A 26,083-nucleotide genomic window follows, 5' to 3' on the forward strand; every position below is an offset into this window, starting at 1 on the left:
GGAGCTGGCTTAAAGCAACTATGACCCGGTTCGCACATAACAACAACCCATGGGTTGATTCACAAACCAAGGGTTAAAACTCTGGGTTGTTTCCCCCTCAACAACCCAGAGTTCCAGGTTCACATGTCATGCCAAACAAACCAGGAGCAAGGCATTCCTGGGTTCCTTTCTAGATCAGAAGCAAAGTGGAAGCAGTGAATAGGCAAGAGGCAGTATGCTCGCTCCTGCACAGCCCCAACTAAGCATGGATTAACTAACCCATGGTTGATCATTACTTGCAAACCAAATCTAGATGGAACACGTCTTATTTATTTATTTATTTATTTAGAGTATTTATATACCGCTCCCCATTGAAAAATTTCGGAGCGGTGTACAAAGTAAAAGTAAAATAAAAACAGAATAAAACAGTTAAAACAAAATTTAAAAGAAGCAAAAACAGAAATCCAAGGCTGCATGTTAGAGAAAGGCTTCTTGGAAAAAAGATGTTTTCAGGAGGCGCCGAAAGGAGTACAAGGTCGGAGCCTGCCTGACCTCCAGAGGCAGGGAATTCCACAGGAGGGGTGCCACCATGCTGAAGGCTCTTCCCCTGGTGGTTTCCAATCGGAGGATGGATCTAGGTGGAACCACCAGGAGCAGGCCCTCGGATGACCTCAGTGACCGGGCAGGTTGGTAAGGGAGAAGGCGCTCTCTCGGGTATCCTGGTCCCAAGCTGTTTAGGGCTTTGTACACAAGTACAAGAACCTTAAACCTGTTTTATCTAGTCAAAACATGCGGAAACATGCATATTAGTCAATATTAAGCAGTAACTGTCTTTTTGGACAACTTTTATGTTGTTACCGAGTACAGCATTCTTGCCTTGGATGAAGAAGCATTTTAAATAAGCTTGTATGAATTATTGGAATTAATGTACATGTAAACTTCGAAATGAAGGGAAACTTTCTCAGTCCCACAGGAAAGCCTCCAGACAAGGCCTTTAACTATGTACTTTGAGCTCAGGAGGGCACATCTTTGTTTTTTAGGCTGTTTACACAGATTAAGAGTCATGTGTTTATTATGGACTTTTCCCACCTATAATTCAGACGGAAAATTGCTGCGTAGTTCAACTCTTCATACCTTCCCTGCACCAACCATGGCAATTTGGAAGCAGAGGCAACTCTGGCCTTGCCTTCTGCGGCTCTCACATGGCAGTGTTCTGCCTGCCTGTGCAGATGGATGAAGCTTTCAGCCTAGGGAAGATCAGGTAATACAAGAAGCCCTGCGGCTGGGCTCCTCACTCTGAGCCGGAGGGGCTGAGCTGCTCATAAACTTGGCTTCACGCTTGAAGCCTCACTGAACTGCCTTTTTGTTATTTATTCGTTCAGTCGCTTCCGACTCTTCGTGACTTCATGGACCAGCCCACGCCAGAGCTTTCTGTTGGCTGTTGCCACCCCCAGCTCCCCCAAGGTCAAGTCTGTCACCTCCAGAATATCATCCATCCATCTTGCCCTTGGTCGGCCCCTCTTCCTTTTGCCTTCCACTTTCCCTAGCATCGGCCTCTTCTCCAGGGTATCCTGTCTTCTCATTATGTGGCCAAAGTACTTCAGTTTTGCCTTTAATACCATTCCCTCAAGTGAGCAGTCTGGCTTTATTTCCTGGAGTATGGACTGGTTTGATATTCTTGCAGTCCAAGGCACTCTCAGAATTTTCCTCCAACACCACAGTTCAAAAGCATCTATCTTCCTTCGCTCATCTTTCCTTATGGTCCAGCTCTCGCAGCCATAGGTTACTACGGGGAATACCATTGCTTTAACTATGCGGACCTTTGTTGTCAGTGTGGTGTCTCTGCTCTTAACTATTTTATCAAGATTTGTCATTGCTCTCCTCCCAAGAAGTAAACGTCTTCTGATTTCCTGGCTGCAGTCAGCGTCTGCAGTAATCTTTGCGCCCAGAAATACAAAGTCTGTCACTGCCTCCACATTTTCTCCCTCTATTTGCCAGTTATCAATCAAACAGAGATGCAAAACCTCAAGCCCAGGGGCCAAATCCAGCCTGCCTGGATTCTCCAGAAGGTCACGTCCCCTTCTCTCCAACCACCAATAATTTAATGTTTCCCGGCTTTTGTGTAGTTTTCACCCCATTCTAAAAGGTTGAAATGCCTCTCCTAAAGCTTAGCTACTGACAGTCAGAGCTCGAAGCTATAGCATGCTGGTTTTTTTAAAAAAAATCTGGACCTGCCCCCTTTGACTTTGGTAATGCTTCTTTTGCCTGCAGCCCCACCCACCATTGGAATGAGGCCCTCCAAAAGCTTCAATTGTAACACAATATGGCCGTTGAGTTGAAAGAGGTTCTGCATCCCTGATCTAAAGGAATATTTCCTCCCATATGCATCTGCCTGGGCTCTTTGATCATCTGCAGAGGCCCTCCTCCAGGTGCTCCCACCAAATGTAGGTAGGCAGATGGCTACAAGAGAGAGGGCCTTCTCCATTGTGGCACCCTATTAATGGAGTGCCCTCCCCAAGGGTACTATAGCCAAGCTCCCACACACTCTTTTGGACGCCAGGCAAAGGTATTTCTCTTCTCCCAGGCATTTTAGTTTTTTATTATTGAATTTGTTGTGTTGAACCAGTTCTGTTGTGTAAGGCACCCAGAACTTTGTTATGGAGTGGCATACTAAATACATACATGCATACTGCCATCAGGCCCAACAGTACTGAAGACAGGTAAGGAAATAATATCTAGTGGGTCAATTTGCGTGTCAAGATGGCAAATCGATCTATAAACGCCCCGTACATAGGTTGTAAGCGTGACATCCAAACCCACCTCATTCATAGGTTGTCAGCATGACTTCCGAACCTGCATATTCTATGTAGCTTAAGTGTTACACTACCCAGAGTTAACCTAACAACAAATCATATGTGAGTTGTTTAAACCATAAACAACCCGTGGTCTCCAGGTTCTGCTATCACATTTATGTAAATAGGAAGTGGCTCATGCACAGTGCACATTCCCACAAATTGTCAGTGAGTGAGCACTTTGCTGAAGTGTATTCTCTGGAGCTTACTTGATGCTCCTCTCTTTCTCTCCGCTCATGACAGAGTAGAGGAAAGGTGAACTCTCGGATAGCCCGTAGTGCTTGCAGGCTCCTGGGGAACACGTTTTGGAGTCCAACGGGGGCAAGAGAGACAAAATAACTCCCCCTCACCTGCTGTGAACAAGGGAAATATGTAATGAACTTAATCATGGAGCTCCAGAGAAATTGTGGAGCTCCATCTACAACCACATCTGCTGCCAATTCCTCCTTCTCCTCACAGCTTCCTGAAATGCTGCTCCTGAGGGGGATTTTCTAGAACAGTGTGGGAGGTGGCACAGGAGGTTGGAAGGATAATCTCCAAAACAAAATCCCTCCCTTCCTTCCTCCAGGAGAAGCCCACACTGTATCTCAGTCCCTTATACATGGGGTCTTCAGTATTGTGACTATGGGTACCAAGGTACCCACAGACCTCTGTCTTGGTGCCTACCAGGCTCCTTGCCCTTCCTGTTTTTAATTTAATTTCTTATGATTTTATAAATTTATTATTTTTAGCTGGGATAATGACATGTGACAAAGCACAAGCCTCCAGCACCATCTTTATTTGGATCCAAAAGAATGATTTTTGTCAGACCCCCATCTCTGTCTTTTACTTTCCTTTTAGTTCTACCAGTTTGCTTACTGGGAAATGAGTGATTTTTGACTGGCCCTGCCCACAGCAACCGCTTTATGAATTGACAAGCCCTTCCCCCACTTAGCAGCAACAGCAAACTCTCAAAATTGCAAATATGTCCAACAAGCCAAAAACCATTGGAGACCCCTGCCTGAAGGAGCCCTTGTGTTTGTGGAAAAGCCACAATGACACATTTGTATCATACAAGCACACCACAAGTGCTGGGATTGGCTGTGGCACCCTGTTGAAAGTGCATTATGTGGGAAACCAACATTAGAACCGCTCAGAGATTTTATATTAAGCCGTTTATGTGTATTACTAATAAAGAAGTAAAATAAATGTGTGTAAGTGTGCAAAGCAGTCCTTAATGTAGGTTCTCTACTCCATACCTCACCCCATCCTTTCTAGGTGAATTAACCTGGTTGAGCAGAGTACCTTCCCACTCCTAGACAAGTAGGAACTCCCTTAATCAAACATGTGGTCTTCCTTAAGGGATCATATAACGGACCCCAAGTGTTCCCTAATTTAAGTTCTCCCACAGTCATGACAAGTTTATCTGCATTGCAAAACAACCTGATACAGGTAGGAACCCAGCCTACAAAAACTTACCACATCCGTGCTTGCAAAGGGCATTCTCAATCGATGGAGGAACTATTAGTCCTACAGCAGAGAAAAACCAAAAACAAAACACAAGTCTCAAAGTTTTAAAATAGAAGAGTCTTCAGAATATTGGGGTAAAGTATCCAATTTGAATATAAGAGGCTAAAAGCAACATAACACATATACAAACTAATTAGAAAGAGCAATACTTTTAGGAGCAAGTTCAAAGTGCTAGGAGCTGGAGTGGACGCTAATGTGACAGGGTCCCTTCCTCGAGAGCGTAACACTCTTAGTCAGATGCAGTGGTGGCTGGTACCCATTGATGCTCACGTGGTGGAGGGCTGGGCAGCTAACATGAAGCAGAGCCAAGGGGGCGCAGAAGGCTGAGCCAACTAGAGTGTGAAATCAAAACAAGAGGGTTGTATCTGACCCATAAGACACCACAAAAGCAGTCCTCTGAAGCCACATTCGCTTGACTCCAAAGTCAGACTCGTCGGTGGACATGGGATTGCATGCAGCAGCATGACAAGGATTCCTGTCTTAAAATTTCAGCTAGCTTGTAGGATGGTAGCACAGGTCAGGAATACAAGCTGGGCTCTGCCCTCCCACGCTTAGCGACAGCCTGCCTCTGGTTAGATGGCGGAAAGAATGACAAGTTCTTTCTGCCTCTGGTTAGATGGCAGAAAGAACGACAAGTTTCTCCCCCTGTATGGGGGAGGTGGGTTGCGAGTGTGTGTGTGTGGGGAAGTAGTATGGGGATGGGAACATAGGGGGGAGTTATCATAACAGAAGGCTCAGACAAGTCAAGGCTATGGCAGTTCAGAACTTTTTCCTGCAAAGCCTTAATTGAGGAAAGGTGTATGTGTGACAAGGATGCCAGCTGATCCAGGAGAACTGAGCTGGTCCCCAGAGTCCTTCAGGCATGCTCAAGCAAGCACTTCTGCAAGTTATCTCTCCCCCCCGCCACACACACATACATGCTCTCTTCTTTTATCACAACTCACGTTGCATCATAGGCTGCTTCCGAAAGTCCCTTAAGTTTCAGGGATAGTTTCAGTAATGGAGGGTTCTGCATTCACAAAGGACCAGAGTCTAGAAACAAAATTGCAAGCAAAAGAGCTCCCTCAATAGCCCTCAACCGCTTTACAAACCTGTGGAAGAAAGTCTCCTTTCCAGTATGGTGCTCTTTGGCCAAATACACACTGAAAGAAGGCTAGATGCAAATCACAAGCCACACTTTGCGAGCAGCAGAAATTGAATCCTGAAGATTATTTATTTATTTATTACATTTTTATACCGCCCAATAGCCGATGGCTCCCTCTCCATACTAGATGGCAGCTCAATTCACCAAAGTATGATAGCACAGCAGCCAGATTCATCCAGGTGGCAGCAAGGTCAGGGGTTCCAGAACTGATTAAGACTTTACTCCCAGACTCCAAGAAAATTAGGTCTTCCTCACTGAACTACTGGCTATGGACTCGATATATGGAAAGCTAAGAACAGCATCTCTCCCATGGCACCAAGATGGCGACTTCATTCACAGCACTGCCTTAATACTTGTGCAATAGCCTAGTCCTCCTGTTCATCAGATTGGGAGATACAGCCTCATCAGCTGGAGACAACCAGCCAGAGACCTTAGCATTAACATACCTTTCTCATGAATGTATCTTAACAGGGACCACAAACCAGGCTAGTCAAGGAATTTTGCAAAGCAAAATTCAAGCCAAACCAAATCACAAACATACCAATGAAAGTTTGGCCAGGGAACCTGAACTCCTAGAAGAAGTGAAATATATTGACATTAATTTGTTTGCAGAAGGGGTGTGCCGGATTTTGAGGCCATGACTTTTTCCTTGTCCTGGGTCCTTGGTAGCAGCCCATCAAATATCTGGGTCTGCTGAAACATCTTTCTGCTGAAACAATAGGAAGTCTTTCAAAAGGATTTCTGCTGCTCCATAATGAATTTGTATCCTGCGCTTCTTCTCCAGCCATGATTACTCAAACCCTAACTCTGGATATCTGTATTTCCCTACCTGCAACTAACTGCCATGCTTAATTCCTGGCAGTTGGACGCGGTGGAGCATCCTCAGTCCATCCTGGGTGTTTTTTTTCCCTGTACGGTGACAACAGATAATTCTCTTTCCTTCTGTTGGTTACACAAATAAAGACACTTTCACATACATACACACCATGAGAAAAAAATATCCTCTTCTGCAAAAATGTTGCTAGCTGAACCTCACAGCACAGTCAGACTCAACTGTAAAAACTGTGGCTGTGACATGCAACAGCAGGACTCCCTCCTTTTAAAGCAGCTTTAATAATGGCTGGGGATGATGGTCCTTGTAGTCCAACACGCTTCAAAGGCACCTGGTTGCAGAAGGCTAGTATAGAGGATTTGTTCCCTAGCACTGCATAATAATAACTAAAAATTACAGTAAAAAAAATACTTTGGCTTCTGTAAAGCAGGCTCACAGTGACAAACACCAGATGTATGTGGGAGGATGGAGACCATTTTGAATGGAAGTAGAGGGAAAAGCTGGAATTATCTAGAATAAGAAGAATGTTAATAATAAAAAGCTCTAGTAGCCACACTTATAGAACTGCCCAATGTTTGCTGTGACTCCCACCACAGGAAAAGAGTATTGCATGAAGTGATAAGACTCAACCAGATGAGACAAGTTCAACAGGATTCTAAACAAGAGGAGGGTCCGGTTTAGCTTCCAAATAGAACCCCCCCTCCACCATGCATGCATGCACAAACAAATACACAGCATAGCAGTATTTACATGAACAGTGTTAAAAAGAGCCCTCCACACACACACATAAAGCTTTATGTTTGCAACACTGCCTGCTGAATCCCCAAAACAGTAGTTTTAAGATGCATCAAAGTAGGCAGAGACCAGATCCTTGCACAACTACTATTTCTAAACATGACAGAAGCACCCTTCAGCTGAAAACTTGATTGCAAGAAATCACTATTACAGATGTGAACAAAGCACCCACTATCTAGGAGGGCAAGGTGCATAGCTCAATAACTACAGTATCAAACAAAAGATGCGCTTACCACTTCTAATAGCTAACTCAGGTGGTTGTGTGCTAACAGGACTGTAGCCAAAACATGACCACTGAGAAAGAAGGAAGCATTCACATGCTTAGATTTGTAGAAGTATGAAACATTATGTTAGAAGAGGCATTCTCTCCTGATAGTGCTCACCAGTTCTTGTCAGTTCTCATATTAATAATATGAGAACTAATAATTAATAATATGAGAACTTTTTTTTAAAAAAAAGCCTGTTGTCTGATTTAATATTTTAGTCATATCAAAATTGGTATGTGTAACTGGTTAAGCGATTGAAGCTGCAGCTCTGGAATCACAGGGCAGATGGCCACTTTAGTATGCGTGAGACTTCCATTAAGGGCACTGAGCAGGAGTAAAGGTTTAAACCCACCTCCCGCCGTGCTGCAGTCCCAATCAGACTCAGAGGTTCCCACAACCACTATTTAACTTTTAAGAAAGAGGGGGACTCCCTGAATCTGATTTGGACTGCAGCACAACGGGAGGAGGGATTAACCAATTGCAGAGTTCCAATGGCCAACCTCCCAGTGTCACGTCTAGTTTGTTCCCAAGCTTCATAGATGAGTAGGAGAAAGGGAAGGAGGTTTTCTCTCTCCCCATTCACACCCTACAACACAAGCCTCAGCTAAGAAGCGTGGGTGGGAGGAAGTGTCTTCAAAAGTCACACACTTCCTCTTCCCAAATGCCACGGGCCCCACACTAGATTGTGAGCAGCAACACAATTTTTCAGAGCCTGAAGGAACCTCCAAATATTTAAAAGCTTGAAATACAGGAGAGAGAGGGAGAGAGAGAATTAACCCAATTTATCTTTTGTGAAGGAAATGTCTGCACACTAACAATGTAGCTTAGAGACATGCCATCTTGTGAACTGATCCTGTAAACTACGCAGACTTTTGTGCTTATCAGATACAATAGGATATAGTGTGTTTCTTTTTAAAGAAAAATGCTTATGCACTGTAATACATAGATCAGAGGTTTCAGCCTTTCCAGGTCAGAGACACAGAGGCCATTGTGCCTGCCCTGTGTCTACGGAGGTAGGAGTGGGCTAAAAATCCCCACAAACATTCCCATTTCACAAGTTTTTAGGACACACATCAAAACAGACCATATGCACCTGCAGCTAAATAGTGCTATATTTGCCAATATCTTTCAGGATTCAGGAAAGTCTCTAATCTCAATTTAAATATTGCTTGAGATAAGAAATCCCTTGGTAAGATATTTGCAGTGGTAAATGCCCTCATTGTTCAAAGTTCCTCTTAAATTAAAGTCAAGAGGCCATCAAGTCTAGGCGATTAACATACTATCACCACACCCTATTTGATTAATTCTGACCTCAATTTCTGATAAGCTGGAAGAAAACTCACAACACAAAACATACTTCTATATATAATCCTGAATGGCTAAGCACAGGATTACACTTGATTTACAAACTGATTTTATACAGCTTACTATTTCTGATATATCTTTTAAAACAAAAATTAAAGAGAGAACCAAGAAGAAATCCAGCACGAAACGCCTAAATTATCACTTATCATGAAGTTTGATTCTATCATTTGTGGCTTGAATTGAGATCACAGATTTTCATCACAACAGAGGCATTTAATTAACTTGTCATCATCAGGGTGTTTATCAACAGTACTTTGTGAATGGTCACTGTAATTCTTTTAGATATATCTAAGCTTTGGGGGGATCTACACTACTGCTTTTAAAGCACTTTAAAAATGTTTTGAAAACTGTATATGGAGTGTGTCCTGGGCCCCAACAGTTGTCAAAATTGTTATAAAGCGCTTTAAAGCAGTAGTGTAGATCCCCCCTTTAACATAAAGATCATGGTCTGTATTTCTTGCATATCATTCCCCTCTGATCTCACTGCTAACGTTTTTTCTTCTTCTTCTTCCCCCTATACCCATGTGTGTATCCGCCAATTCAGGAATCTGATGAAGTAATCTCTTGCCCATGAGAGCTTTAGGGTACCGCAAGACTTTGTTCATTTGCTGTAACAGACTAGCACAGCTATCCCACTAGAAACAAAATCAGAGGATACTTTCTACTAGATTTCTTTGTAGAAGTTGCTAACAGACTCACAAAAACTTTCCTTAATAGTCAGAAGATGCCTTTTTAGTATATCATGTTAGCATATACCTCTCAACCCACCACCGTCTTCCAAGTACCAGGACTGGTACTTAACCAACCACTGCACAGGGAAGAAAAATATCACTCAGATAAAATAGCATTCCAACAGTAACAGGCAGACCTGTGATTTGTGATGCTACTTTTAGAGTATGCAGTCAGTGACACATTTTCGAGGCAGTATAACAACGCTCACTCGGCAGCTGCCTGAACAGCTCCAGGCAAAGGATTCCAGTCGGCAGGCCCGTCATGATTTCCCCAAATCTCAGCCCTTCCTACTTTGAGAGCAGCCGGCTCTAATCTGGCTCTTTCCAGATGTGCTGGGCTGAATCTTCCATCAGAAGTTCAACACATCTGGACGGCACCAGCTGGGGGAGGGTTGTTTCAGAAGTACTTCGCAGCTAGATTTTAAAGGAGGGGAAGAGAGGGGTGAGGAGAAGCGGAGAGGGCTGGGATTAATAGGCTCATCTATACCACTGGAGAACAGGAAACAGCAGCTGAGCGCCTGTGTCCAACGGAGCTTGGACTCCACCCTCTGCCAACGTAAGAACGAAACGGTGCAAACTCCAGGTTCACATCCAGGGTAAAAGCTGGTCAGCACCGCCAAGCTGAGTCCGGAGGGCAGGCGACAATTCAAGGGATACTAAGCAAGCGCGCACATGCACACACACGAACACACCCACACCCAAAAAAGGGGGGAAGCATTGGCAGGATTGATTATTCGCCCTTCAGGGCGCACAGATGTTTCCCAGGGTCAGAGGAGGCGTCTCTTCCCTGGCGACTCACAAACTTCTCAAGGTGCAGCGAGAGTCGTGAGAACCCCCTTCAGCGCTTCCCGCTCCCCCCCAGCGCTCCCACAGGTTGCAAGGCCAGGGAGTTACAGCGGGGCCCCCCTACCCCCTACCCCCACCACCTCCAGCAGAACTCGAAGGAAGAAGGCTGGACTACCCTCCCCGAAGTAGCCGCCGTCGCCGCATCGCACCTCCATCCGCCGGGCCCACTTGGAATGAATGCCGCTACGGAAGCAAAAGGCGAGCGAGAAACGGGAGCCCCCGCCGCTGCGGCTCCGCCACATGCCTCCGCGAAGCCCCGCCCCCTCGGCTCACTTAGCTCCGCCCGCCGGCACGGAGGCCCCGCCCACCATCCCCTTCTGCACTGGCGCCCTCGGGACAACAGACACGCCTCCCTCCCGCGGCCGCGGCCACGCCCTCTCGCCTCCTCGGACCCCATACGCCTCCAACAAAGCGTCATCCGCGGGAACCCGGAAGTTATGGCTTCTCCCTCGGCGTTCACAGCCACAGTGGCGGCGAACGCCACATTCACCAGTCGCGTCGCGTGACGTGGGGGACCGTGTTACGCAAGGCAGGGGCTGTCCCTAAAAGGGGAGGGCGGTGGTGGGAGGGGCTCGGCCTTTGCTCCGTCTCTGCCCTCCGTGACGTTGCTGGAGTTGGAGCGGCCTCCGCTCTTGGGAGGGGGCGCCGCGCTTTCGCCTGGCTTGTGCTGTTGGGGACAATAAGCGGCTTTTCAGGGTGGGGAAGGGAGTAGACGGGAAGAATATCTATCTGTTCAAAAGAACTCAATCCATATTTTATTGGTATAGCACTTTTTAAGCCCACTTAATTTTGAAGGAACTGGGCGCCTAGCCATGAAAATAGCAATTAAAAAAAAAAGCGCTATCAAACTTTATCGAAATATAAAGCCACCAATATACAAATAATCCGCCTTACCGGCTTTCAAATGCAGGCCCCCCATGGTGATCTTGAGCTGCTCCTGCGCTACTGGTGCAATTATATAATATTTATTTCAAGACAGCGATAATGCTGTGATTCTAACTGCTCTGCTCACTGGTTGATGCTTTTTCGGTTTTATTTGTGTCTCTGTGTGTTTCGCTAAGCTGAAGAAAAGGGCAGTAAAGGGAGACCCGATTATACATGTTGTGGAAAATGAACCCGCGGTCATTCCGTGAAACTGATTGGTGGGAGATGCATAGTTAAAGTAGGAAATACACTTCTACAAGATGCAGTGATGGCCACCGATATGGATGTCTTTAAAGGCGGATTGGACAAATTCCTGGAGGAAAAGTCTATCAATGGCTACTAGTCCTGGTACCATTGATATCAGAGGCAGTACACCAGTTGCTGGGGAACGTAGGCAAGATGGTGCTATTGCACTCCTGTCCTGCTTCTGTGTTTCCCGTGGGCAGCTGGTTGGTCACTGTGTGAAGAGAATGCTGGACTAGATGGACTGTTGGTGTGATTCAGCATGGCTCTTCTCATGTTAAGCTGCTTTCTATCTTCTAAGTAGCAAAGTGGGTTATATACCCATATTGTTTAAATAACAAGTGAAAAATACTTGATCCTTTGAACTGGGAAAAGCCCACAGTTTGATACCTAGAATTGAATAGGGGAATCGTCTTTAGACTGCAATCCTATATACATGGGACACTGAGAGTTCTCAGTAGACATGACTAGGATTCCTACTTTTAAAAAAGAATCCTTAGAAAAAGAGCTTACTAAGTTTGTGGGAGTGTCTTAACTACTATAGAAAGCCCTGGGTAGTACATTACTCTAAAATTTATTTGAAAGAGAGGTTGGACAAAGGAGAATGAGGTTTGTACAGTACATTGGAGAATCAAGATTAATTTGTTACCCATTCACATACTTCATCATGCATAGGATTGCAACCTTAAGTGATTGTTTTGTTGTGCTTCTGTGGGGTCACATGTGGATTGGCTTTGGCGTTCAGACCCTTCCTCTGCTTGTACTTAGCTTCTTGGGTGAATTACTTGTCATTTGACTACCCAGATCTCCATGGCAGCCTGTATGTAACTAGCCACATCCTCCATAAGAACCATTTTGTGCTGGTACCCACAACATTTTCTCAAATTCCCAAATGTGCCCACAGGTCCAAAAGGTTGGGGGGGCCTGTTCTAGGAATGTATTTGTTTTTAAAATGCCATTACCCACACAGAGCCTTAAACAGGATACAAATATAAGTAAAAGGAAACCTTAATTAAAATAGCCATGCTGCAAATCAAAGCTAAGCACCTTTTCTGAAAAAGCAGGCAGATGTGCAAGTGCCTCTCCTCCTGTGATTCTTGCTTTATTCTGAGAGCTATTATGGGATACAAAAGCAGCATGTGGTTTCCTAAGAGTCTTTCCTTAGGTGTCTCTTTGCAGCACACCAGGACTTTTTATAGCAGGGATTACTGACGCATTTGTTTGTTCAGGTACATTCCTTCAGTGTGCCCCTGGGTGCATTCAGATGCCATTTCAGCTGGTTCTAAAATGCCTTCTCCCACAAAGCCTACCTTTGTTCACTCTCAGATTGTGATACCAAGCCTCCTAATTCAATTATAGTCAATGTTCTATTAAGACATTTGCTGTAGATGTCATTATTTCCTTGTCACCATTTGTCTCCCACTCATCATTCAGGGAGTTCAGTAGACATGGGGATTATCTAATTCTATCCATACAACAACCCTGTAAGGCTAAGATAATGAGTACAGCAACACTGGACCAGACAAAGTCCAGCATTCTGTTCACACAGTGGCCAACCAACTGTTGACCAGGGACCCAGAAGCAGGACACAGTGCAACAATACCCTCCCACCCATGTTCCTCAACAACTAGTGTATACAGGCTTACCCAGTGGGTTTCATGGTTCGAACCCAGGGCCAGGTGAAAAGTTAGCAGCCTTAGCTATAGACTTCTCAGCTGTTGTTTGCAATGAGCAGCAACACAAGGCAGGGGCCTGAAATCCATGCTATGCCTCATCCTTGCAGCTGAGCATTTTTCTTAACATCATTTTGCTACAGGATCAGGAAAAGAAGAAATTCCTGGGATGCACAGACCAAGAAAGAAAGACAAAGAAAGATTAAACGACATCTTAGGGCAGCTGTGATTTTATTCACATTGTCTAACATGATTCTAGTGGATTTGATGTGGTGCTCAACACATGTTTTCAGGTATCCAGGGAAACTCCTCAGAAATGGCTGGAGGAGACCTGCCATCCAAATTTGTTCTATAGTGCACCTCTGAGTTAAAAAAAAACACATAGTACTGTAACTTCACAATGGAGCTTTCAGGTTCTGGGGTCTGAATTTTCCAGATTTGGGCATTTCTGGGAGAATCAATTTAATCAAGTTTATTTTAAAAACAGTTTGAATTGTACTTACTAAATTAAGAAAGTCACAACCTAGGCATTGAAGGGGAGGGAGGATATAAAAAAAAGTGTGATGGAAACACTTCTTTCTCTTTCCCACTCCACCTCTAAACTAGGTCAAAGAAGTTTTAGTAAATCAGTTACCTATGACTTTTGGCTAGTAAGGTCATGATTGGAATTTCAGATGGAGAGCAAAAAGCAACAGAGAGGTTTTCCCCTCCAGATCCAGACATGTCTCTAATATACATCTATTCCCCACAGTTCATATCTACCTGGGTTTCCTGCTCAGGCAGGTTCTCTGCCCGACATGGTACGGGGCCCATATAGCCTGTGATCTCTGCACAACTTGTAGCATAAAGTCAGTGCAAGGTTTTCCCATCCCATGCACTATGTTTGTGCCACATCCATGGCTTCTTTGAAAAGTTTGTCACTCTCTGAGTTTAACATTACAGTGCTAAATACTCTGTGGAAAACCTCCTGAGCAGACACACCTCCTGTATAGGACAATTTATTACCAAACAAATGAAACTCATTTCGCATTAAGAAATGAAAAGCACAATTTGTTACGGAGTCTTTCTACATGAGGCTTTCATAGTGTGCTCATGATTGTTCGTTCATGGTAGTTTGTGGGTCTGTTACATGTCATCATCCTCCAGGGCTTTTCCCGCACTTTGCAACTATTATCCCATTTTTTTACCTTACGAGGAAATTGTGGTATTTTTTTTCCTAAATGACATTATGAAACCTACATGTAATTGTGCAATTCTTCTGTACCTTTCCTTGGATATAGTGCAAGCTAAGGAGGCTAGGTTGGGACAGGAAGGATGGGGTGGTTTGTCATTGGCAAATGCTTGCTTCAAGTTCCATCAGACGAGTGTTTTATTGCACGCTCGTTACTGGGCACTCACGAATTTTCATGGGTCCCTCTCATGACATCGTCTGCATCCCACATGCTTCCAGCTCCTTCTTGCCTTCTTTGAGTGACAAAAAACTACCACCCCAGTAAGTCCGACTTATTTTTTGAGACAGAACTTCTCGCTATCTCCTGCTGTGTGCAGGAGAAGCAGCAGGAGCAAAATGGCCCACTGAATGGGCCACGTACAAGTTGTTTACTTCCTCTTTCGAAAGAGGAAGTTATGAGGGCAAACACAGGGAGGAAAAGGGAAGGTAAGGAAACACGATTTTTTCCTATGTGATGATGCTCTTTGTCTCGAAGAATGCAACGCCAGTTTAGATTATTTTTATAAGGCATCTGCGAGTCCTCCCTGCTACCACTGGGGGGCAGGGGAACAAATATATCATGAAACCAGAAGCATGTGGTGCTTTGTGAAATACATGACAAAGGAGTTTTGTTCCCCACCGCTCATTCTTTGTTCTGCTACTGAAGTGGGAAGCCTCTGGCTTGTGGATGTCCCCGCAAGGCTATAATATAAATCAGCAAGAGCTGCTTTGGCAGGAGGCTTATGGATGGTTATTTATTTAGAAGCATCTTTTAGGATTACTGTCTGAGAGAACAGCACTGGGTGGAGTTGGTGGGGGTGGGGAGAGAAATGACTCTGACAAACTGATCAGTACAAGATATACAGATTACTGAAATATTAAGATGCCATAACACTTCAGAAGTCAAGCAATATATTAACATTTTAGGATTTGTTTTCTGTAAAAGGAAGAATGTATACTTGTGTTCAAAAAGAAAAGAAAAAGCAGCAGCAGCAAGAGCTCATCATGGGACTACGAGTACAGAATCATAACGTGACGTTTAAAGGCTTTTACACCACTTGCTCTTCGGACGTTGTGCTCTTTGTGCAGATAATGCATTTTATCTGATCCTTCCCATCCCTTTGTCCTATGGGCTCACCTAACAGACCTCCTGCAATCTTCATTTACAGGTTCTCTTTGCTTACCTGCAGTCCCCATCTTGGTGCCCTCCAGATGTTTTGGACTCCAACTCCCATCACCTCCAACTAGCATGGTCAGTGGTCAGGAGTGCTGGGAGTTGTCATCCAAAGCATCTGGAGGGCACCAGGATGGGGAAGGCTGTTGTATACTGTTCAACTTGTCTAATTCCCAAAGTGATGGGTACCTCAGAGCAACTTTTATTGGGCAGGTTTCCTTTGGAGGAGAGAATACTGGGGACTTAATGTGTGTGACAGCTACATAAGCATCTATTTTCAGTGCAGGTGTGTACAGGAAATAGATTAAAATGTAAGATGCTGTTGAGCAGCCTGATGCTAATACACCTTGAAGGGAACTGACTAGTTAGTCAATTTCACTTGTTCTGGTTATCTTGGCCATTTTGTGCTTCACTGCTCCCAAGGTCATCCCTCATCCCATGTACTGGTAAACAATTACACCTTGGAGCTTCCCTTTCATAGTACTACAATGGCAGAAGAAGGGTTTTAACTGATTAGGTGCTGTTTGTTTCTTTTGTATTGTTGCGTTTTTAATTTATTTGTTTTTATTTTTTAATTTGAGATCCTTTTTTTAACCTGTATTTTACCATTGTTAGCTGCCTTGAGTGCCGTTTTTGGCAGGGAGGTGTGTTAAATTAAATTTTAAAATAAAAAGCGGCCTTATCCTGATTCTAGCAAGCTTAGATCTTGCTTAGAGCTGCTGAAGATTTTTGTGGTTCATTTCTCTATTTAAAGAATGGTAGGAGAAGCTGATAGATATAAAAAGTAGTGAAACGGAATGGAAAGCAGCTTTATTTATTTTGATAATTTATAAAATTTCAATAATAAAAGGCCAAAACTGGCCCAACTGTAAAAACTTCAAGAACCAATTAGCACTATATCCAGTCAAAACCTCTATGCAAACCAAGATAAGGGAGGGTTTTTTTTAAAAAAAAAACCCAGACAGCCAATATATTTACAAGTATCAAACCATTTGACAGCCTCCCAAGTTAAGGTCACAATGCTATGCTTGTTTCAAGAGAGAAAAAGTGCTGCAAGTTACAGGACTTTCCCCCCTGTCTAAACATTCTTAGGATTGTGCCCTAAGTAACAAGACTTCCTGGCTGGCACCTTTGTATCTGGGCAAAAATTAGACAAAAGCATGTCCTACCCCATGGCAGTATAGACTGCAAAATTATGAAATCCAGGAATTCCAGAAGAGTGCAAACTGATGCCTAGAACTGAGAAACCTGGTCCCTCAATTCACTGACAAATGGAACAATGCAGAAACTGCATAGCATGGCAAACAAGACCAAACTTACAAATACTAGAAAAACACCTAAATGACTGATATAATAGAGAAATAGGAAAACCTGTTACCTATCATAATACCTGAAGTGGAACATCCCTCATGTGAAACAGACCCAGTTCACAGTGGTACAGAGAATCTATACCCTTCTTAAGTCCCCTGGGGGCCAAATTTCTAAAACAACGTGCTAGGTGAGATAGCCTTGCTAGATTACACCAAAGGCCTTTCTTAGGAAGGAGGATACACAGCAGCACCTGACATTCTCAGTGTCTTAAAGAGAAGACTTCCCAACCAAGCATCCTCCAGATGGGTTGGACTACAGTTGCCACCATCCTCATTCAGCATTCCCAATGGGTGGGGATGACAGGAGTTGTCATCCAACACATCTGAAGGGTGCCAGGTTGGGGAAGGCTGCTTTAGAGCATTTCAGCAGTGTATGCCTTTTCTCCAGATGTCACCCTTAATTGGTACTACTCAGGCCATAGCTAGACCTAAGGTTTATCCCAGGATTATCCAGGGGTCAAACCTGTTCCTCTAGGTGACACACAGGGGATCCAGTGCTCAAGCAGGGGTGAACCCTGGATGATCCCAGGATAAACCTTAGGTCTAGCTGTGGCCTCAGTCTTCTGAGCTCATGAAAGAAAGCAGCACAAACTTAAATTCAGTTCCCTTTGCCTTTATGCATTTCTGCTTCCACTCGCACCCCTCCCCATTCCCAACCCTGGAAATAAGGCTGTTTGCTACCTGTTTTTCTGACCAAAAGGCTCTGTATGGTGAACAACTGTCCAACAGACCGGAATTCAGTTGACGCCTGCTGCACCAGCTGCACCTGCTGGATTTCTGGCATGCAGCTCTTAAAGATACAGAGCGTAGGGGAAAATGTGACAAACTGCCAAGGAAAGAGATAGCCAGTGGTAATGCTACTGTAAAGCTCTGGGCATAAAGTTGGGTGCCAACTTTACCCAAATGCCGCTATGAAACAGAGTTTCATCTAGTTGTGGTTGCCAGATTTAATATGGGACTGGGTTTCTCCTGCACATTTCACATTTTTACCCTTTCCTTCCCCTCCGTACTTGCCACTAAAAAGTCTTTAAATAGTGCTGTAGTATAGTGCAACAATGCAGAATAACACAACCATACTGGTGCAGAGCTACCCTTTGTTTTGTGATCCAAAAAAACCCAAAAACAACCCACCACATTTTCTCCCTGCCCCCAAAACCCGTGAAAGTGGCTGGAAAACACAGGACAGAAACTTCTGCAACTGCAGGTGGTGGAAAAAGCTGCACCTGTCAAATTTCCCCTTTGAAGTAATTTTTAACACAAGAGCGCTATGCCTTGTGCAAACTGGCAGTTCTATGCCTGGCACCAGCATTTGGTGTTCAACATTGGACGGTCAGAAGACAGGACTCCTGCATCTTTAATAGTTGTGTACAGAACTGTTGAAGAACCCTTTCCTCTTGCATCTGGTCAGCATAGTTCAACATCCTGTGATTAATGCATCTTCAGACACCATTTAATCCACCCTTTCTCAACCTGATGCCCTCCAGATGTGTTGGATGACAAGTCCCAGCATCCCCAAACAGATGGAACACATCTGGAAGGCACTAGGTTCAGGAATGCTGATTTACTCTTATTTCCAGAGGAGCAGCCATAGTCCATTGCAGTGAAACAATGCAAAGATGTTTGTGCCATTAGCCAACCACTGTTTTGTGAATGGGCACTGTTAAATAAGGCAAAGATCATTGTCTGCAATTTCTGTGTTTCATTTCCCTCTGACCTCACGGTTTACACTTCACCGCCACCAGTGTGTGAATACAGTTGAAACACAGCATAACACTGCATGCGGAACTGATGAAATGGACTGCATTCCATCAAAGCATACACCATAATAAGTGTGTTTGTCCTGAACATGCCACAAGATTCTTTGTTGCATTTACTCCTGTGTGCTTATTTGAAAGTCATTGTCAGTGGGGGGTTTAGATCCTATTTGCCAAGGAGTAAATAACCCCGTGGATCTGGCAATTCCTGCCTGCCCTTATTTAATGAAGAGGGATGGGGGAACCCCAGTCTAGGATTGCAGCCAATGCTGTATCCTGGTTTTATTCTTTAGCGCTGATGAATGAAATGGACGATCATGAATATGGCAGCTAAACTGCACAGGTTCCCAAAGAATTGCAGGCAACAACCCTGAGTGCTGGGTCTTGAAAGCATAGTATCACATCAAATTGCTCATCTCTTTCTAGGGAGATTTGCCTGATTGGAAGAAGATGCAGGACTGTGCATGCAAGGGTGGGAAGAAACGTGATTGACAGAAGTCTCACTCCTCTTTGAAATCCCAGGTCGATAAAGAGAGGTGATGTTCTGCATTTTTGAAAATCTGTCATTTGTATGTCTGGTTGCCTTCTGATGGGGATGGGCAAAATCAAATGCATTCATTTTTGTCTTGTGACTTTTGCACACATTAAGAGTACAATCTGGTGCACGTTTAGACAGAAAAAAGTCCTATAACTCCCAGCATTCCGCAGCACCCTAATGCTTCTTTTCTTTCTTTTCTGTGTAAACGTGCTCTGGATTGTGCCCTAAATTCTTTAGGCCTTTTTGTAGTGAATATCTCAAAATATGAAATCAAGTCTGGTTCAGAGAGAGCTTAGATCAGCCTTCCTCAATCAGGCACCCTCCCAATGTTTTGGACTATTCCTAGGATTCTTGCCCATTAGTAATGTTGGCGGGTGTGTGTGTGTGTGTGTGTGTGTGTGTGTGTGTGTGTGTGTGTGTGTGTGCTGCCTTAAGCAAAACCCCACACTTTCTCTCCAGTGTGGTGGCAGCAGATGGTGACCAATCAGGGATTGGCATCCACTTGGGAATACCTCCGTGGTGACTCTGGAGTGAGGATATAAGGTGGATGTGCCGTATTCACCTTGCTCCAGGGTGGGGGGAAATCAAATTAGTCCCTGATTATTATTATTTTTTACGTTGCAGCTTCATGACATAAATCCAAACCAGTGCCACAGACGCAGTGCCACTGCACACCCACCACAGGGCTGTCAGACTGTCTATGCAGCCTCTGGGACAAATGGGAGTTGATGTTCAAAATGCAATTTGGGGAACGCTGACTCAGATTGTCTGTGGCTCCCTATTGAATGTACACTCGGTGGCATGACTCGGAGCCACTTGAAATGGTTGTATTAATTCACTCCTTTGTTGCGGTGTGGCTGTAACCTACAGTTGCCGCTATACACAAGACTATGCAACCAATCATCCAAATTTAGGATAATTGGTGGCACCAGCACATGATTCAGTACAGCACCAGGCAGAGAGCCAATTAGTGCAGCGATGGATCTCAAGCAGCCAGTCCAGCCTGGTGCCCTCCAGATGTTTTGCACTACAGTTCCCAGCATTCCAGACCATTGACCAGGGTGGCTAGATCTGATAGGAGTTGGTCCAACACATTTGGAGGGCAACAGATTAAGGGAAGCCTGGGATAGTCTGTCCAGTGAATTAGCCCTTTATGCAGGGGGTTGTAATATTTTTTTCCATGAAATCCAAACATTTTTCTATTCTAGCTAATGCTTCTCTTCTTGTTTATTTTTCGTCATGCTTAGAGGCTGGACACTGTTCTCCACCTGCCGTTGCACTCCCATGAATTCTCATCTAGGCCTTTAAAAACACAAGTGGCACACAAACGCACACACACCCTATAGCAACCTCATGCTGTTTCATTTTAATTTAAGGAGTTGTTTGGAGGCCGTGCACTATCTCTGTCCAATTCCGGACCATACACTACCTTGATCTTATTTTTAAAACATGCATGGCTATCCTCTAGCATCTTGGCTATGGCTTACATTTTTTCCTGGATGTTGTGGTATAGCCTTTACATTTGGAGCCTTATAAGCCTATTGTGCAAAAGCTAAAACAAAGCTGATGATTCGGCATCCCCTTCCGGCCTGGGTAACCCTGAGATTCTTCTGACCTCGCAAGGGTTGTACTGCAGAGATCTCTGGTGGCTGTTGTTTATCACATGACGACATGAGGAAGAGGTAAACTTGTCAATCATTGCTGAGTGCCTAATCAACAACGTTTATCAGAGCATGCCTCTGGCTCTGTGGGAGAATGTGGGTGTGAGTACAAGTTGATGTCACTTTTGGCACCAAATTGACTTCCTCCTGTAAATAAGAGAGAGAGAGAAAGAGTTACAGCTATGGAAATGTCTTTGAGAGAAAGCCACTGGCTGCGATGTTGGAGGAGGCACACAAACGCAACCAAGGATTCAGCTATTTGCAGGGCTGTTTCTTGGGGGTGGGGGTGAACAGGTTGACTGCTTTGGGAGCCTGTGGGCCTGTGCCTCACTTCGAGAACCCCTCAGAGTTAGGCATGGGGTGGGGTAGCCCCTCTGGGAAGCTCTGCCAGCTGCTTCCCTGCTATAGCAAATTCCACAGCAGAGAAGCAGCTGGAGAAGTTCTTCACAGAACCCACCTGGAAGCCTCCCAAACACCTTCCTGTGAGGGGTCTTTCTTCACTGGTAGTTAGAAGGTGAAGCTTGTGCATATTTACTCCAAAAACACGCATCAGAGAAGATTGCTGTATAGAACTGAGTACTGGTGACACCTAGTGGTTCAATTCCAGCAGTGACATACAGGTGGAAATGGAGATGTGGATGGGAGCCAGGCAAAATAGGGTGTCGTCAGACAAGCGTTTTATTGCACGCTTGTTACTGGGCACTCATGGATTTTCACGGGTCCCTCTCATGACGTCAAGCTCCATGAGACGGGGGAAAATCATACTTCCCTACTGTCACTTCTCCGTCCCTGCTTTCATTGCTTGATACTTCCTCTTTCAAAACAGGAAGTAAACAGCATGCACGTGGCCCATTCAATGGGCTGTTCTGATCATGCTGCTTCTTCTGCACACAGCAGGAGATAGCAACAACTTCTGCTTTTAAAAATATATTAGACTTTCTTGGTATTTTTTTGTGGTGCAAGGAAGGCCAGAAGGGGCGGGAGGCAGACGACATTGTGAGACGGACCCACGAAAATTCGTGAGTGCCCAGTAACAAGCGTGCAATAAAACTCTAGCCTGATGGAGTTCGGCGTCTGCATCCCGTGCACCTCCCACCTTCTGGCCTTCTTCAGACAACAACAACAAAAACAACAACCAGTAAGTCTGACTTATTTTTTGAGATGGAAGTTGCTGCTATCTCTTGCTGTATGCAGGAGAAGCAGCAGGATCAAAATGGCTTACTGAATGGGGCACATGCAGGTTGTTTACTTCCTCTTTCAAAAGAGGAAGTAATGAGGGACAAACGCATGGGCGGAGAAGTGACGGTAAGTAAATACAATTTTCCCCTGTGTGATGACACTCATAAAGAAAGGAAGGGTGGAAACACAGAGACTAAGAGCTCCATCACACCTACTTTTTAAATCCAATTTTTATCTGCGGTTTCCCCCTCCGTTTCCTTAGCGAGTCCAGCACTGGGCACTTTCAAGTCTGTGCATTGTTGCACTCTTTCAGCTCATGTATCTTTTCACCTGAAGTGCGACTATGCCGGTGAAATCTCCCACCCTGCCCCCTACGTTCTCCTTTCCCCTGCAGTTTTTTTTTTTAAAAAAATCTTTATATCTGTGGAAATACAATAGTACAGCAGCCTAAAATTGTGCAATTATGTTAAAATAACACACTATACTTTCCCCTAATATCATATTAAACAAACTCCATGGAAGGGAGGCTGTTTGTAGGAAGCAGGAGGGAGCACATGGGCTGACACTGTTGCTGCCCCTTGACTTGGGAAAGGTTTACGGTGGGTGGGTGGGTGGGGGAGTGAACCTTTGTTTTCCTCATTTCAAATTTTAACTAATTTCTTTTGTAAAGGTGGTAGGTCCCCTTCTTTGCACCAAGGTAACCAAAATGCTTATGTCTGCATAAGTTTTGAAGATAACGTGATCAAACTTGGCCTGGTGATAACTCTTAAAGAGGGCTTTAGCCAACCCAAGTTTGAATCAGATTGGTTCATCGCTTGATTTTAAGGATTTTTTAAAATAGAAATTAACAAAAATGTTTACATCTGAATAATTTTTAAAGCTAAAGAGATCAAACTTGCTACAGTGGAAGTTCCTAATGAGGGCTTTAGCCACGCCAAATTTAAGTCAGATCGGTTCATCCCATGATTTTTTAGGAATTTTTTAATTTCCCCCTCTTAAACCCATTTTTCTGATAGTCCACCAGTGTGAAGGACTGATTTTCCTTTCCTTTGATCATGGGAAGCTGTGCATCTCCAAGTTCATAGATCTGCTGTTCCCTTAATCAAGAGTAAATCCCATTGATTTCAACTGCATTTACATCCAAGTCATACTAAATTCAGTAAACCCCATTTAATACAGAGAGACTTACTTCTGGGTAAACAGAAGTAAGGCCTCAGAAGTAAGTATAGGGTTGCAGAGCACTTCTTTCCAGTTTGCTGTTTTAGACTTTAAAAAAGCTTCTGAGTGATCACACTATTAAAAGTCAGTTCTACACGTGACATCGTGACAATTAAAAAAGTAAAACAGCATTGCAAAAAAGTGCAGTTTCATCTTGACTGGCTTTGCCTCCAGCAGGGTGCCTGTCTTTTATTTTTAAAAGGCTGTATGAATGATCACATATTTGCCTTGTTGTTGTTGTTGTTTTAGAGAGCAAAACTGGTGGTGGTGGGTGACAGTGCTGTTTTTTGGTAACATTGCAGGAGGCCAGCCAATCGGCATAACACATAGCTGACTTCTGCTTCAAAGATGCAGGACCATGGTGGTTTTCTTCTGTGCTGGAGAGGAAGAGGTGCTTTGGGGTTGAAAGCCACGAGGGCACTTCAGCTGCTTAAAAAGATGTGATCTATCTGTCTTCATCCAAAGTCCCGGACCAGTAAAGGGGAGAGAAAAGCACACAGGCTCTGTCAGTCAAACACTCTCCTGTGTAATGATGTCAGTGCAATCAATGTGCAGCTGTTTCTCATTTGTAGCATGGAGTCTACACCCCTCTTGCCTCCAGGTCAATTTCACTTCGCCGTTTCTGACAGCCGGAGCTAAGAATGTTCCTAGACTAGCTGGGAGAAAAAGCATCTCATTTTTGTGTGCTTCAGGTATCTAAACATGCATACAATTTTCTTCAAGGTGCAACAAGACTCTTTTCCATTTTTGCTGGCAACAGATGAACACACCAACCCCTTTGGATTGCATGTTTTCACCACCACCCCTTTTGGACCAACAGTGCATAATTGTTAACAATTTATTTGTAATTGTTACCTTCCAAATGGTCATATTCCCACCAAAGATGCATAACAACTGCTGTATTTATGGCTTCATCCATACGTTTTCTTGAACTGAATGCTGATATAAAATACAACTGATATGCAGTTTTGAAGAAGGGTTTTTCCTTCATAGCAACATTCAACGAGAGAGCGGAAACTGGTTGTCCTGTCCACCCCTAATATGGACCCTTTCAATCCTTTTCCCAAGATGATTTTTTTTAATTTAAAGTGTTACAGAAAAGAAATGAGTACAAACAATCCTCTAACACTTAACATCAAACCAACAATTATATAGATATGTATAATATACAAAGAAAAGAAAAAAAGGTTGATTGATACAAGTACTAGCGGAAGGAAGCTTAATCAAAATAGGAAAAAAATTAAAAGGAAAAAAAGGAAAATGAAAATTAAAAGGAATATATATATATTCCTTTTAATATATATGTGTGTGTGTGTGTGCGCGTGCGCGCGTGCTGTAATCCTTCATTTGTTGTTACAATGTCCATGTACTCAGAGTTGAAGCAGGCATACATGGTTGTACATCCTTTTCCCAAGATAGAACAATGTCACTCACTTTCCCCATTTAACCTGAATGTTTCTACAGCAGTATCACTGTTAATGAAGAGTGTACAAATCTTTGAAAGCAATCTTTCCCTTCCCTGGAGATTAACTAATTCCTATGGAAGCTTATTACTTCTGTTTGCTTGATTGCCTGGATTTCTTTTCTGTAGACTTTTGAATTATCCTGTTGACTGATTTGTGATAGGTACACGCATCATGTTTTTTTTTTCTTGATTGCTAAGCATGAACCTGGAATCTTTTAAAAGTGAAAAATAAATATTAAAAAGGGGTGGTGTGTAAGGATCATGTGAGAGAAAACATAAAGCAGGTGCTTTGCAGGGTCATGCCAAAGAGCCCTCAAAGAGATGATTTCATTTCTCCAAAAGACTTATTTATTTTTTACAAGCCATACAAGCTTCCCATAATTCTTCTAAAAGTCCTATCACTTGATCTCAATGTTTTCTTTTCTTTTCTATTTTTCCATTTGCTTGCTTTGGAATTGGGATCCCCTTGCCAATTCTAATCCCTGGCTTAGAAGCTACTCCTGATCCATAGTCCTTTGTATTAGCACTGCCCCAAATGCTACTGCTGGCACTTTGGTGACCCATTTGCAAAGTCTCCATGGTCTAAACCACTACAGTATACTACTGGACAAACATGAGAACTAAAGTATCTCCTATGGGGATTTTTTAAACAATGTCCATAATTCTGAATGTTACTAGATGGAGACAGAGAGGGAATTAAAAACACACACTAGTCTATAAAATATTGCATTTGGAAAATTAAAATTAATTTATATTAATTATCAAGAGTTCCATACCAATTTTTACCTTAGCCTTCCAGATTAAATCTAAACATTGCATTGTCAATTGTTTGGTTATGGAAAAAAACATTTTTATACCACCTTTTGGCCTTAAAAAGGGCCTCCAATGTGTTTTACATCAGTCAAATCTCAATACACAAACAAACACAGAAACATAGAAGCCAGAGTTAAGGAGTTAAATCAAAAAACATAACTAGCAAGATTAAAACAGTTAAAAACCTGGCAGAATAAGAATGTCTTAACTGGCTGTTTTATAGAGAACAGAGAAGGGGCCAGCCTAAACTCCCTTGAGAGCAAACTCAATATTGGGGAACCGCCACTGAAAAGGACCTGTCCCCCATCATACCAATCATACCTCTCTTGATGGCAGAATGCAATGCAGCCCCCCACCCCACCCCAAATATGATGGCAATTGATGGGCAGGCTCAGACAGTCTTTCTGTGAGTGTTGTTAGATGGGTGGATTTTCACGGTTCCCTACTGTTGCTACAGCCTCCTGCTGCTGTCCCATAATAGCGATGATCTCTTTACATAGGGAAAGAGGAAGCAGCAATGATCACATAGCCCATTCAAGAGC

At 43.7% G+C, this 26,083-nt stretch overlaps 1 protein-coding gene across 5 annotated transcripts in view; it reads right to left on the reverse strand.

Annotated features, from left to right (window-relative positions):
* C2H11orf24 (chromosome 2 C11orf24 homolog) overlaps positions 1-10,541 on the reverse strand; it is a 31,448-nt gene extending 20,907 nt beyond the window's left edge. The window contains exons 1-3 of one of the 5 annotated variants that reach the window (XM_063117064.1): positions 10,435-10,539; positions 6,314-6,426; positions 4,290-4,340 (exon numbers count right to left, since the gene is read on the reverse strand). The gene's annotated coding sequence lies outside the window, so the exon portion shown is untranslated. Of the gene's footprint in view, positions 1-4,289; positions 4,341-5,284; positions 6,049-6,313; positions 6,427-7,344; positions 7,526-10,434 lie in introns of those variants that run through there. The other 4 variants (XM_063117063.1, XM_063117065.1, XM_063117066.1 and 1 more) reach the window with 4 other exon arrangements.
* Between the last annotated feature and the right edge of the window lie 15,542 nt (positions 10,542-26,083).

The sequence above is a fragment of the Elgaria multicarinata genome, chromosome 2 (assembly GCF_023053635.1).
Source record: "Elgaria multicarinata webbii isolate HBS135686 ecotype San Diego chromosome 2, rElgMul1.1.pri, whole genome shotgun sequence".
NCBI lineage: Eukaryota > Metazoa > Chordata > Lepidosauria > Squamata > Anguidae > Elgaria > Elgaria multicarinata.